The following is a 15,829-nucleotide window of genomic DNA, read 5'->3' on the forward strand; positions in this document are numbered from 1 at the left end:
TTGCAGCGAGACCAGAGAGATATTTTCACCGTTGTAAATTAGCGATAGTCTTTTAGATCATTATGCAACAGACTGACCTGTAATCAAGTGTGAGATTAGAACCCAGAGAGGGTAGATGCGAGGCCAGAAAGAGCCCAGATATGTGTGTGTATTACCGCCGTGAGATAGTAGTGGATTTAGCCACGAGGAGGCTTAGATAATAGGCTGAGAGAGAGCCAAGATTCGAACCTGTGTATTCTAGTTGCGAGGCGCTACGAGCCCTAATGAGTGTAGGCTATCCTCAAGAGAAATGGGATGTATGTGTTAAGTACAATTTAATATGAGCCCTGGATGCGGCATATTTTTTATGTGACACAATTAATTTTTTGTGTCAGAAGGGAATGCTAGAGTGCTGCTTTCTTTTTCATTGTGATCGTAGTTGAATCACGTTCCGTAAGCCAAATAGAGAAAGGTCTGTTAAGGCAAGGCCACACTAGATAGACTAGTTGGCCTTGGTTAAGGGGAGCAGGTATAGAGGGACCTCCTATGTCAGCTGCATGAGTCGCTGTGAATGAATTGCCGTGTACATACAATCCCGTTATTTCTGACCAGGCCAAGTGTAGTCTGTTCCGATTTAAAGACCTCTTCGTTGGTTACTTTCTCTCCACAGCTCAGCTGGTCTTGCTAAATTTCAGCCGGCAAATACCCGCACTGCATGCGGAATACAGCTGCTGACGTCCAGAGACACAGAGGTCTTCGTTTTGAGACTCAGGACCTCAGACGACGACATCAATTGTGTATGTTTGTTTTCCCTTTCAGGATGTGTTTTATTTTGCTTGTGTGTTTTTCATGTGTATTCATTGTCCTTTGTTATTGTGTGCAACATTGTATAAATGAGTTGCAGCGCGAGATAAATTTTTGGTTGTGAGGTTCCATTCCTCTTCAGTTTATCCGGGCGGATCCCGTGTTAGTAAATTCTGTGTTCTTTTGGGGTATATGTGTCAGTCCCAATTTAGTGTTTTATTATTTGTTTACCGACTAGATCGGATTTGTTTAACCAGGCCGAGATGTGTGAGTCATTATATTTCATGTAAATATACTATTAAGACAGAGGCTTCATGCCACCCGTAGTTTTTACTTAAATGATGCTTTCGTAAAGCACAATGATACCACGGTATTTCGAGGCCCGTGATTCGATTAACAAATTGTGACGACGAATTACTGTAATCTTGTATAAATAGATATTTTATTAGGGAATTCATGGGTCATATCATGCTATTTTGTTAATACATTGTTCCATCCGTTATTTCTGCGAGTTCTCATTCACGAAGTATGTATTCTAGAACCTGTCCTATTGATTTAAGTTAATTTTAGATAGGCTTTGTGACCCATTTGTTTCACCCGAACGCTCCATACAGTTTCACCGCTGAGATAGAAAAAATTTGAGGACATGAGAAGGTACAATATTTCAGAGCATCGTTCACATAAAATATTTTAATACCGCAAGTCCATTTTTTTGTTAAGGTACCATTAGTGTTGCTGATAGATAGACATCATGTCGGCAATTGGAGGAACAGGGAATACCCTTATCACACCAGGCAAATGCTGGGGCTGTACCTTAATTAAGGCCACGGACGCTTCCTTCCCACTCCTAGCCATTTCCTGCCCTATCGTCGCTATACGACCTATCTGTGTCGGTGCGACATAAAGCAAGTAGCAAAGACTACCCTTATTCGGGTTGTTTTCAAGATTTCGTCCGAAACACTACCAGCACCTTTATTCAAATCTGTGACATCTGAGGATGGGAGTGTAAGGCTGAGGGCCTAGGCTAGATCTCGTTATGAATTATTGATCGATTTGGGGTCAATATGTCAGAATTGTTATTTCCACAGAAAAGAAGAGTTGATAGGGCTTAAAATCTATTTCCTAAGGTCACAGCAGCAGCTTTTTCCTTAGATTTTTGCTGCTTGCTCTTAACAGCTGGCTTGCTTGCTTGTAGCCTTACGTTTTCCCTTGATAACAGTTTGTCAATATGGAAAGCATCTATGTCAGGTGTTATGCGACTTACAAGCCTGATTAATTACCGCAGTCAGAAGAGCCGGATCGACATAAGGCAGGAGATGGATTTTTGACATTGTTGATTTTGTTGGACTAGGCTACAGGTTCAATGATAAGGTTGAAGAATAAGTTGAAAAGGAAGGAGAGCCCCTGCCTCTTGGCGGGCCAGAAGCCATGGTCTTTGAAGAAAATGTGAATTTACCCATACCGGCACTCATACAAAAATACAGCAACAATACACACGTTCGTATAACTATGCACTCACCAATGCACCTGTCGCGGAGAGAAAAATGGCGGCCGCCACTCCTCAATAAAACAACACAATGTTCACTGATCCATACCTTGTATGCTCAGTTGGCAGTTTTCCAATGCGGTTTCATTGATGTTACTGGCCGAGTAATTTGTAAGAGTGAGAATAGCTCTTTCCCTCAGCCAGGAAGCGAAATCGCTGAAGTATATTCTGTCAGTTGAGCTAATCAGAACACCCGTAAATTTTCAGAGATTACGACGGATATGTGCTCATCTTCCTACAGCTTGCCGTCGAGAAGAAAATTTGTAAACTCCTCTGTCATCAAGTCGTCTTGGTGGTGGACTCGAACTTCAATTGTCATGGACAGGACTTTTACTTTAGGCTATAAGAAGGGTGACTCAAGACAAGCATTGACCTCATCTTCAAGTGACACCCGCGGTACCATATGAAATGTCTGTGTGAAATGATCACCCAGCAGCTTCATCATCTCTCCAGCGGTCAGACGGTTGCGGGTTCCGATGTTCGGTTTTGGCTTGTCCAGAGACTCAAAACCTCCCTCGCAGGCCATTGTGCACTCGTCCCTCACTATAAATTACGTTTTGCTAAGCACCGGAGCCATGCCAATTTGCTTAGATATGTCATGTTATACTCGCCAATTTTCAACATGTTGTGGTTATTTCACAAGGTGGGCACTTTCACTGTTTGAATACATGTCAACCAGAAGTTAATTGAGAAAAGTGAGAAAGAGCAATAGATACCATTCCTCCTCACGACAGACATTCCATTATTCTGAAGCTGCAAAAGTCGATAGCAAGCATTTCTTTGACGCATCTTGTTCCCAGGGTCGTGCACACGGATGTTGATGTAATGACGTTCTTCTCTACGGCAGATGATGGGAAGGCACTTAAGAACATCGCATACATGATGTATCTCGCTGATTTGTACCAATCTGCAGTCTCTGTTTGGAGCACAATGTAACTCCTGTCGAAAGCCTGACCAACAATGAGTGTTGCAATCTCTTTCGTTACGGAGGCATTGAAGCGGCCTTGGTGCTCTCCAGTGTGCTTCCTGTCATCAGCGGTCACAAATTTAAGATCTTCTGGCTTTTAGGAACAGATTCAACAGCAGTCTTTAAGTCCAACCCGCACCCTCATGAAGCCGCTTCTGCAGTTGGCCTACCAGTTCAGGCTAAACTCCTGGGTACAAACCACAGCGTATCTTGTTCTCGTTGTCATCATCACCAACAAAGTATATCTTCTTTGCGCATAGAAACATGCCTGTGTGGTAATATTTCAGCTTAGAACTGTGGCCAGAAATGTTCTGTCGTCCAAGGTTCAATATTTCACGAACTAATTCAACAAATTTTCCTTTTAAGTGATACAAGCGCTGCGGATCAATACTAATCACTCAACATTGTCACATAACTGTATTCCGAGGCACAACGACGACATTACAAGAAATGAAGTGTATTGAGTTTCCGGGTTGAAGCGGTATACCTACCTCTGAACCAGTGTCGGGGCCCTGGGCTATTTAAAAATGTGGGGCCCCTTCTTCGTAACATCACGTAAGACTAGCTTACTGAAGTCGATTATAGAACTACTTTCACTTAAATTGATGAGTAGGGAAGTGTTGGAATAGACTACAATTTTTCTCTATTTTTCATGTTAATATTTCATAATGCCAAAACATATATTACATTTGTCTCATCATCACTATCAAATTGATATACAAAACAGACCTTACGTTTTTTGGCACCACTAGGATATTTTCTATGCATTTTACAAGAACATTACAGTTGTAACCTACGAATGGTTCAATAATCGGAGGTGAGCTGGAAGTTCTCTTCCTGATGCAAAGATATAGTATAGTGTGTGCATTCCACCGTGCTTCTCCTGTCCCCTCACAATCTTTTCCTAGACCTCCTCCCCCCTTCCCCCTCTGCCCGTACTCTCGAGCTGCCAGATTTAAATTTTCGTCAACAATAACCTTTACAATAATTACAGTAGCGAGGATTCGTGTCTCCGGACGGTAATTAATTCTAGCAGTGATGAAATACTAACGCGGACAGCTGATAAGAAGGAAGGAAGGACGGAAAGAAGGAAGGAAGGAAGGAAGGAAGGAAGGAAGGAAGGAAGGAAGGAAGGAAGGAAGGAAGGAAGGGTGCGTGTTCGATATTTTGCGTGGCCCGGGACTGCAGCCCCTTTAGCCCCCATTAATCCGGCCCTGCTCTGAACCTTGATAGTTGGCATAAAGTTGCCCTCCTTTACTCCGTTACTGAAAAGGATGTAATTTGTAAACACCCGTTATACGCTAGTGTTCGTTAAAATCTCGTGGCTAGAAATATTCATTTCACGCAAGAAATCAGTACAGCCCTCAGAACCGGCCAGTACCTGCTTACCCATTCTCTCCCATTGGTCACATCCATTAGACGCATAACACACGCTCACACCTGAAGAGCGAGGAGATGTCAAGGAAGCAATGGCGGGGTGCACAGGTGAAGGTACCTGCTTCCCCACATGTCCACACGCTCCCATGCTCGACCTTGAGTATGAGCTAGAGAATGGAATGAGGAGAGAAACCACACAGGCTTATATGCCAGTTCATTGGGGGTTAAGTTCTTAAATTTCTTTGTAATACTTTTGCGCAAATGCTCGTTGAAATCCCTACCATGACCTTATTGTCAAATATCATCGAACCCTAGAATTGTAAGAAAAATTGCCCTTATCTTTTCGCTATAGACCCTATTAAATTACTCTACATTAATAACTGTCCAAAGAAGAAGTTATATTATGTTGTTTATCCAACCTTTGTCCCGTTTCCCTACGGGGTCAGGTATGAGGTGAGATGAATCTATCGTGGCGGGCTTTTATGACCGGATGTCCTTCCTGACGTCAACCTCATTAGAGGAGTTAATGGGATGAAATGAATGACGTGATATATGATAGTAGGGAGAGGGTGAAACCCCGTTCCGGCACATAGCCTACTCCTGTCGAATAGCACCAAGGGGTCTGCTCAAGGCTTAAAGACCCCATCCGACGGACGAATAACCATCAACAGCGTCATATGCCCTCACTCCATATGAGCACTGAGGAGAGGTTTGGAATTTAATCCAGGTTTTTGGCACGGTACCTAGAGATTATAAATAGTATACCACCATCTCCCCTACCCTGCCGGCCAACATTCTGATGGTGAACATTTTTTCGACCAACGGGACTCAAATCGGCTAACTTCGGTGTCAGACCGTTTAGACTTCAGCGCCTTAACGATCATGGTCACCAGGTGGGCTAATGAGGAAGTTATATACTTTGCAAAAATATATACACAGGTATAAAATTTGGAAGAAAGAAATTCGCTAAGAACATAGTAAGACGATTCATGTTTCATTTAACGACACTCTCTTTTACTAAAATATGGTACCATGCCTTTTCTTAACATATTTATGGCAAAAGGCTAATGATAGGTGAGTTGTAATATATCAAAATAAAGTACGCTCATAATATCGGGAAGACTGGCAGCAGCCACAATTCTCAGCGGTGCCGGGAAGTCGCTGTACCATTGAGGAATTTTTAGCCCTTCGACCCAATCAGGGTCATGAGGGCTTTTTCTTAATATTTCTATCTAGTACTGCATTTCTGTTTGGTAGTTTGTGGAACTGTGAAATTTAAGTAGCGCTGGCCAGATTCTGGTCTGCACACTGGCAGTAGGAGCCTTCTCACTGGCGTAGGCGGGGCCTTACACCATGAGTATTTTAGCCCTTCGACCTGTATGGGGCCTTGAGTGCTTTTTCTTAACGTAGATCTTTCTCGGTGACATGACGTTGATAGTTGGTGGCTAGTTGTAGCGGTTGTTAAGTCTTCACTGGTCAGGATATGACCTGCGCCCCTTGCGGGGCGATTGCGAGGAATATCGTTGAATCTCCGTTGCCAGAGCAGCGTAGTCAGAAGAAGAGGGTCACCCATCCAGATGGTGACCACTCCCGATGTTGCTTTGTTGTCATGACGGAAGTTACAGTGCTCACAACGAGGTAAGTAAAGGATGATGAGAGGGAGTTGTCAGTGCAGATGCTGGGATGCGGGATCTGATTAGGGCTTGTAGTGAGATGAGGAGGTGAGTTTCTTGGCAGGGCAGGTTAATGCAGGATGATTTGATTGCTTGGCATGGCGAGTGCTTGGAGTGAGAGGAGAGGAGATAGAAGGTTTAGTAGTGATAGAAGGAGGGTTGCATTGTTTTGGCGGGGCTGGGGGGTGTACGGGATTTGTCTTAGAAGTGAGGGTGGTTTATTGTTGGTGTATAAGTGTTGGGCGTGCTTATAATGTGCTTTAATTGCCCGTTTGAAGAATGGGCAGCCAGGGAACGAAGCGGCATGACTGCATCGGCAGTTGGCACACTTCGCCTGGTCCCTCGGTACCTCACAATCTGTGTGGCGGTGAGGACCACCACACGTATTGCAGCGGGTAGCTTCCGTGCAGGTAGCAGTGGTGTGGCTTAGTTTCAGGCAGTTGTAGCACATAGTGACTACTGAGGAGTGTGCGTGCGTGGGAGGACGGTGGCGGGAGACAGTGTTTCTGAGTGGTGTAGACTTGGGGCAGATTTTGTACGTCTGCCCTTAGTCTGTGTGGTAGTGTTATGTGTGCTTGAGGCTGGGTTTCAGGCCCAGAACCAGTGTCTGTTAGTGTGGGTGGTGGGTTGGTTTGAACTTGGGTGGACTGGGTAGGAGGTGGAGGGAGTGGTGATGGTGGGGGTGGGGGAAGCGGGTTGGTTTGAGCTTCAGAGTGGCGAGTGTTGGTGTTTTTGGTTTCTTTGGATTTGATTTGATTGCTGGTGTGGGTGAGGGAGGGGGAGGGGTTGTCTTGGCGTAGGGAATTATTAACAGGATTGACTGTGATTGCAGGTGGGATGCCGGAATGCTTTAGTTTAGTGAGGATGATCTGTAATGACTTGTTACGGAGGGGAGTGATGAGGAGATGGTTGTTGTGGGCCTCGTGACTGACGGCTATATGGCTGCTTATGATTGGTTCTATGGCTTGGATGACTGTTTGACGGGTGACAGGGACGGGTCCTGGGTTGGTAAGTGGAATGATAAGGAAATTATATTTTGAAGCGATGGGGAATGGAGTGTTTTGCTGGTGTAGTGGTAGGGATGTTCTAAGGGATGTTCTTCTTCGGTTTCTTCAGTTTTTCTTTTTCTTCTTTTTGTTGTTTGGGTGAACTGGAGGGGATACCATTGCTGGAGAGGAGATCTGACAATGTGGAACAGACAGAGGGGTTGATGGCAAAGATGTATACAAAGTTGTCAGGATCGTCTGCTATGCTGTGGATAAGGTGGGTTACTGGATGGAGGGTGGTTGCAATTATCTGTCGGTGGTCATGTAGGGAAGATCGGGTTTTAGGGGTTGGGCTATAAGCAACTAGGTAGTTTTCTTCACTGGGGGACAGGATTTATTGGAGGTGATAGTGAGAGGGAGGTTGAAATTTGAATATGGGCCCCAGTTACTCAATCCACCAGGATTATCCATATTTAAGGGGGGAGGGTGCTTGGTAGGGTAGGGTGAGCGCTAGAAGGAAAAAGGTCAAACTCCAAGGAGGACGAGCGTCTGCAAAGGCGCACTCAGTGGGCACCAGTCGTGTCAGGTGTAGTTATACGGATCACGCCGGGACAAGTCACGAGCAGATACGCACTGAGCGCTAGACAAATTGCTTTCTTCTTCCTTAGGCTCCTTGTGGCCGCACAATGGTAGGCTGGCAGGGGTGGAGATGCTTGGCAGGTAATCTATGTGGTGCTTGCTCAGGGGCTGGCAGCGGGCAGGCAGGATGCTTCACGGGCGAAGCTGGCGAGCTGGCGGTTGACAGGGAGCTAGCTCAGTCCGGAGATGCTTGGCAGGTAGTCTAAGCGGTGCTGGATCAGGGGCTGGCAACGGGCAGGCAAGTTGCTCGACGGGCGAAGCGGGCAAGCTGGTGGTTATCACGTAGCTGGCTCAGTGACGTGGCTCTCCTTGGTGTGTTCACTCTGAACGCTTGGCTGAGAGTGTGGTGATGGTGTGATCTCTCGGTGTTCTGGCTTTTGTTGCATGGTCGTGCGGCGGGGGGTGGGGGAGGGGGCATGATGAGTGGAGGGAATGACACCGCGCATGCGCACTGAAGAGTGGGAGAACAGCGCAGTCACACAGGGACTTTGCGAGTAACTATCTAGCGTCTGCACACCGTGGAGAACTTGACTACAGCACAGTCACGCGGGGGGAATTGGCACGCTATCGTGTGGACCTTTTGTAACTTACTGTAAGCAAATGACGAACAGATCACGCAAGAGATATATCACCGCCCCCAACTATGCGGCGACTTCGCGAGTTACTCTAATCAAATGATTAATATAGATCCCGCTTGTGACGCAGAGGTTGGGCAGCCTGGCAGCTAGTTGGTAAAGATAGTCAACAGATTACCCGCACTAGCACAATAAATGGTGAAGAGTAATTTTTGAGTCAATTTGTGATTCTGCTGTTTAAAGAGAACTAGAAGTTCTTCAGTCTACATTTTCATAAAAATAAAATGGTGAACGACACTGAAAATATTTGATAAGTGCGAGGAGACAAAGGGAATGAAATAAGTAGAACATTTTAAATTTAATGAAATATTTATCGTGTAATTATTTACAAAATTATACAAACTACAACCGGTTGTACTTCAGTCTTTGTTATGCTGTCGACAAGGTTACTGTGCTCCTTATGATCTTACTGTGAAGAGGTAGCATGCTTCCAAAATTTTAATGCCCCTGCAACATTCAAATTATACAAACTACGTATTGTTTATGAAATTGTGTTTTCAAAATATATTATACTATGCATGTTATGCTTCGCAAAGAAGTTGATGCAGTTCTTACCTTGATGTCATCCATTTGTTTAGTTCCTTTATGAAACATTATCGGGTGCTGTCAAGAAGGGAAAAAAATGCATCCATACACTGTCTACAATTTACAAACTTCGGATTAAATCCATTGTAATCGCATTCGATGTGATTTTCACTTCGTTGCTTTATATCATCCACGTGTATAGTTCTTTTTGGAATCAATATCAGGTACTGTAAAGAAGGCAAAATATTCACAGAGGTTGTGCCGGCTAGTAGCTATTTGGTAAAATGGCTAACAGATCGCGCACTAGCAGTTAGTTCACTGTTATTCCGCTTGTTAGGGTATGCAAACAAGATGAGTGGCAGGCGCTTTTTTGTACGTGTTTTAATCACATGCATTCCCTGATGTTATGTTACCCTGCTCATGGGAGAAGAGGGGTTTGCATGGAGGGGGAAAGCACAGCATGCATACTCTACCAAGTAGCAGAAGTGAAAAAGGTGCCGTCACGTCTACCATTTTTAAATGGATATAACCTATATTTTATGATTAGAGCGTACATTGTCGGTTGTTACCTTATCATGCTCGTAAATGTAAAATCTACTTGTATTTTGTAATGAACAGAAAAGATTTGAACAGCCAGCATACATTCTCTTGTGTTATGAACAGAAATTAACGTATACATGTTTACTATCGGTGAATGAATGAACCTTTCCAGTTTGACACTTCACCTTCCTTATAGAACTAAGACTAGAAAGGAAAAGAAGGAAAGAAGTTTGTCATACGCTACTAGGTTTATCATATCTCGCTAGAGACCTAACAGGGGAATAGCTCGTGTGCATGTGCGAGCGGATGAAACATCAGCTAGCAAAGGAAAAAAGAAGCGTTGAAGTACACTGTGACAGTAAGTTTGAGAGTTACTGTAAAAACAAATGGCCAAAAGCCGATGACTCAGTTCATACTTTCTACATGTGATGTCACGTCTACAACGGTAGGTGCAATAAGCTCGTTGCTGTAACTCGTGTGCGTCTTTGCTTTGAAGAGCTATTACTCAATAATACCCCTACGACGTAATACTTCCTCTATTTCTTGAATCTCTCGTTCGTACTCTGTGTAACCAGCATCTTGATAAACTCTTAAGAGTTGTAAACGTTCAACGAGTAAGTTAAGGTCTTTACAGTATCTTACATCTGGATAGGGAACTGAATGTTGCTGATAACATTGGGAATGCGTGTAGATTTTGATGCGTAGGAAACGGAAGAACTTATTTTGATGTAATATGTGCTTCTGCAATGTCATATGTAGATAACAACTTAACAGGGTTTGGCAGTGAAGAAGAGCCAAAATTTTCTCCTTTTCCTTTTTCTTCTACTACCCCATGTTGCTTTTCTTGTTGAAATGTTTGCACAGCGACAGAACGTGCAGTCGGCTTAGAAAATAAGGTAGAATGAAAAAGCTCCGATGGTAAAGAAAGTTTGAGTTTTTCTTCCTCTTGCTCCTTTTGCATCTCCTCTTCTCTTTATCTGGAGGTGTGAGGTTAGTAACATAACTTGTAGTAGGCTGATACGATGTCGTATCGTTTGGATCACGCTTATTTATATCACGCGGTCGACATTTAGTCATCGTTTCGAAGCGTTCTACTGGTAGATAATTTAAGCAAATGTGCTTGGAGTTCACATGACGTGTGCGATTATCACGCCTGTTGAATGTAGCAGTACATTGTTTGCATGCAAATATTCGGGTATTATGCTTTACAGCTTTACGTCGCTGAAAATTGTCTCGTCTTGAAAATATCACACCACAAAATCACACATCAACATAATAGATGTTTTAATATTAACATGCAAACTTGGGTTGATATGATGTATTGTTTTTACACTGCAACCGACAATAACTGTCTGTTATAAGTAGAAATGATTGTCATGTGAATATGTGTGCTGACGCATTTCCTTTGAAATTTATCTTTCTTATGGAAGGTATAGCATGTTACTAGTAACTTTTGCACTTATCGCTCTTTATACTAATTTCTATATTTTTATTTCATCTGTCTAAATATCTTCCTCCTCCTAATAGAGAGTTCTATCCTCCTTATAGAACTAGTAACTAATAAATACCTCCTCATCCTCCTCATAGACTTAGACTTCCTCCTCCCTCCTTCTATAACTACAAGGTCTATGAGGGGAAGAGAATGAAGTCGAGGAGAAAGTCTATGTGAAGGAATAGGTTGTCATATGCTACTAGGTTTATTAGGAGGAAGAGGAGGAGAAAGTCTAAGTCTATGAGGAGGTTGAGGGAGTAATTATAAGCTACTTGTTCTATAAGGACGATAGACCTCTAGATAATGAGATGAAAACTCAAAAATATTATCACTTTATCATGTCCTATGACAGTAGCTTTCGACTGTCACCGACGCAGTACGGAGAAAGAGCCGTTAATAATAATAATAATAATAATAATAATAATAATAATAATAATAATAATAATAATAATAATAATAATAATAATAATAATAATACGGATTTTCTACACTTGGGGTGTCGTGTGTGTGAACTGTTATACACACATGATTTGCGCCTGGTTTCAGCCCGATGATCTTCCTAATACAAACTCCGCTTTGCCCAGCACAAATCTCACATAGAGCGAGCGGGATTTGAACCATGGGATTCGGCGGAAAGAGGCCGACACGATGCCTCCTAAGCCATGTAGGAAAGGGCATGCGGCCGTAAAACAGAGTCAAATCCACACGTGTTACACGTAACCCCCATGTATGGAAAAAACAGTAAAATTATAATTATTATTCCCTGTCAGGTAGGGCATCATTCTATTTTGACAACCTTCTCCGCAGTGCTCATATGGAGTGTGGGCATACGACACTGATGTTGGTGATTTATCCTTCGAATGGAGACATTAAGCCTTGAGCAATCTACTTTCCTCTTCACAGTGCTCATATGGAGTAAGGGCATATGACACTGTTGATGGTGATTCGTCTGTCGGATGGAGACGCAAAGTCTTGAGCGGACCTGTTGGTGCTATTCGTTATGTGTAGGCTGTGTGCCGGCAACGGGTTTTGCCCTTTCCCTACGTGCTGTCCTACACCGCCATGTTTTGGCGAGGATAGGAATTGTGCAGGCTATCGAAGCCTGTCACACTCTCCTGGAGTAATGATTAATAACTGACAGATAAAATAAAATGATATTGGAGTGTGTTACTAGAGTGAATAATGACAGGGAAAACCGGAGTACGCGGACAAAAACCTCTCCCACCTCTGCTTTGCCTCAGCACAAATCTCACATAAAGTGACCGGGACTAGAATCACATAACTCGGCGGAAAGAGACCGACGCTCTGCCGCCTTAGCCACGGAGAACATAAAAGGCATCCACCCGCAAAACAGTCAAATCCTCACGTGCTACATGTAACCCCCCATGTATGGAAAAAGTAGTAAATTATTATTTTATTATTATTATTATTATTATTATTATTATTATTATTATTATTATTATTATTATTATTATTATTAGCCGGCCCCGTGGTGTAGGGGAAGCTTGCCTGACTCTTACCCGGAGGCCTCTCATTTTTTACTTGTAAGTATATATATTATTTTAATATTAGGTAAGTAATAAAATACAAAAAAATATCGAATTGTCTGCAGAATTAAATCACGTTCATGAAAGCAGTGTAAAGCTTATGCTTCTGTAAATGCGCGGTTTACCGTTGCTTTCTTCACTACGCTAGAAGTTACTGTTACGTAGTCCAATGTGTGTGCTATGCCTATTCGTGTACTAGGAAAATAAGTAGTAAGGTAGTTTTCCGTTGCTTATATTTTACTGCGCGCAAAGTTGCTATTAAATATGTGCGCGTGTTCTATACATCTTAAAATCATCACAGAAAAGACATACAAAACCATTCATTTACTTCTAATGCTATATTACGTTAACTAAGGTAAGTGTGATGTGTTTAATGACGTGAATATGACCGCAATGTATACACCATTAATCGTGCTTGTAGTAAATTTAAGCAGTGTTACATGTTACGCTTCTGTAAATGCGGCGATTAATACCTATAAAATGTCTATAGCGAGAGCTGTCGACGCTTTCTTTGTTCTGCCAGAAGATGCTATTCCACATGAGTCTGTTATACCTACTATGTCGTTTCTCAAATTATTTATGGTAATCTAGCTATGTCTAGCTGATTCTGGCATACTGCAGTGCGTGTGTAGATAAATTAGGAGTGGGGAATAAGGTGTGAAGCTAGAAAAACCGTATTATTATTATTATTATTATTATTATTATTATTATTATTATTATTATTATTCATAAAATAGGAGTAAATCCACATGTGCGACGCAGTTCATGCCCTGAACGGCAGATGTAGGACAAAGCGGTAGAATAATAATATTAATAATATTAATTGTTACTGTGTTTGCGTGGAACAGAAAGGTGAAAGAAGGTGCTGGCTTGAGTGGGTCTATCTACGACAGTCAAATATTAATTTATAACTGAAAAAATAAAGGATATATTTCTTTTCAGGTATTAAATTTTAACAAAACTATTCACTTGATGAAAGAACAATATTTCCGGTACAGCTATAGTTTGGTACAAAGTAGAAGAAACAGAAAAACCCAGTAAGGTTAGTTACAAACTTCGAGCTTCCAGCTCCCGATTTACAAAAGGTCCCTACATCACTACTGCTGCGTTTACTTATATAGTCAAGGAGACGAGTCTCCCAATTTCTTTTACAGAATATTTAAATCACACACAATTTTCACGAGCACCGTTTGCTCCAAAGATTACACGATACGGCCTTCCAAAGACACCAATCAATATTTACACAAATTACAAGAAAGAACTTCTATGCTCTATAATTCTACCAAGGAGACTGCGCTCCCATACCCATACAGCCTACTCAAGGCAACCTTTAACTTTTAAATTTGGGATTAGAGCGTCTTTGCTCAATAAAATTTACACTTTCAGGCCTCTCTAGACACAACCTATGATTTACAAGACCATATAAATTACGCTTACCCAGGGGTATCGAGTACCCATTAAACCGGCCCTTCTTGTAAAATAACAGGTTCAATTACTGGCCCAAAATTCAAAATGCTGTGGAGGCAGATTTTTGCACTCCTTGAAAATTGCACACAAGATAAAATGTTTTTGGGCTCCTGGCTCGAAGTTCCAGGGGCTAATCCCATTATACTTGGGTGACAAGATGGACAAATTAGGTTACAATTTACAATAGTGAAAACAGTTACAAAATCGTAGACACCTCAAGATTAAATTGAAGGGGAATTCGAGAGGGTAACGCACTCTCTATCCCCGGTTTTAGTTAAGCGCTATAGACTAGTTGAACTTTTACATGAGAAGAAAGAAAATTTTACATTTTGGGAATTTTACAGTTACATTATTAAAGGTAGTAAACATTCCCCACGAATTAGCTGTCAGAGATACCTACAGAGTTAGAAATATGGTGGTCATTACCTTAGATGATGTTCTGCTCGCTGAAGGATGAGGCCTCTGCCTCCTCTCTTAATTCAAACTCTCAATAACCCGACGATAAATAAGACAAGTTAACTCGAAAAAGCATCAGATTTTATACCCGTGAGGAAGGTTCGAGAAGGCTCTGGACTAAAACTGGACACACCCTCTCACTTTTATTGGACAGTCGAAAAGTTACAAGAAGCATGTGATTGGCAGAGAATTAAATACACAAAATGTTTGATTGGCCAGACTCCAAAGCTGGCGGGATGTGTTACAAGTGTTGCAGACTTTGAAATATCAACAACAAAGAATAGTTGCTTCAGTTTAGAAAACCTATAAATACAAAATTTCTTTAAATTTTTAGTAGTTCCACTACACAGCATAGTGCAAGATATATTTTTTTAAAAGAGTCATCTATGGAGAAAAGTCCGAATTTCTTTAAATAGTTGTTGCAAACTCCATGTGTTAGATAGAGTTCTTCAAGGCGCTTCATTTAAATGCACGGGGTTGAGGTGTACCTTACGGTACAGACCTCAGCCCCCAAAAGTTCTTCCCTTCGGTGACGCTGTAGAGAAAAGAAAATTTTATGTTCGAATTTCACTGATGGAAAATTTCTTGCTGAACGTTCATTTAAAAGAAATTATTCAGAAAACCCGCCTTGAAGGCTTCCAGAAGTTTCCCAAGACAGTGATGCCTAGTTCAAGTTTGATGCAATTGCGACTGCCACTGCCGATACCCGTGTGGCGTCCCCCGGACCCCCCAAGTACACTCAGATACACCTCTCCCTCTACCAAGAGATGGGTAGCCATGGTGATGGTCGCCACAGACTAGATGAAGTGGAACTGTTCCATTATGGGTTGGCGGTTGGGTTACCGCATCTCGGCCCTCGCCGGAAAAGATGGTGTTCCTGCACGCCGTTATGAAGGAGACTGGGCCAGAGCGGAGTGGGCCCTTACTCCACGCCGGCATCGCTCGCCTGATGTTACAACTCGGCTGCCGATGTTAGAGGGGGTACTGCGACAGTAATTTATTTGGCGACAGAGATAGGTATTTTTGGAGAGTAAGCCTTGTGCATTTCTACGTTTCGGATAAGGCGGGCTGCGTAGAGGATTAGTGTGTGATTGCAGGTTTGGTTTAGAAGACGGGGGCTAGGTAATGGCCATCAGGCCATAGACTAACGGAAACCCTTATTAGAGTGGAAGGTAGTACAAATCTAATTACAATAC

The sequence above is a fragment of the Anabrus simplex genome, chromosome 5 (genome assembly GCF_040414725.1).
Source record: "Anabrus simplex isolate iqAnaSimp1 chromosome 5, ASM4041472v1, whole genome shotgun sequence".
Lineage (NCBI taxonomy): Eukaryota > Metazoa > Arthropoda > Insecta > Orthoptera > Tettigoniidae > Anabrus > Anabrus simplex.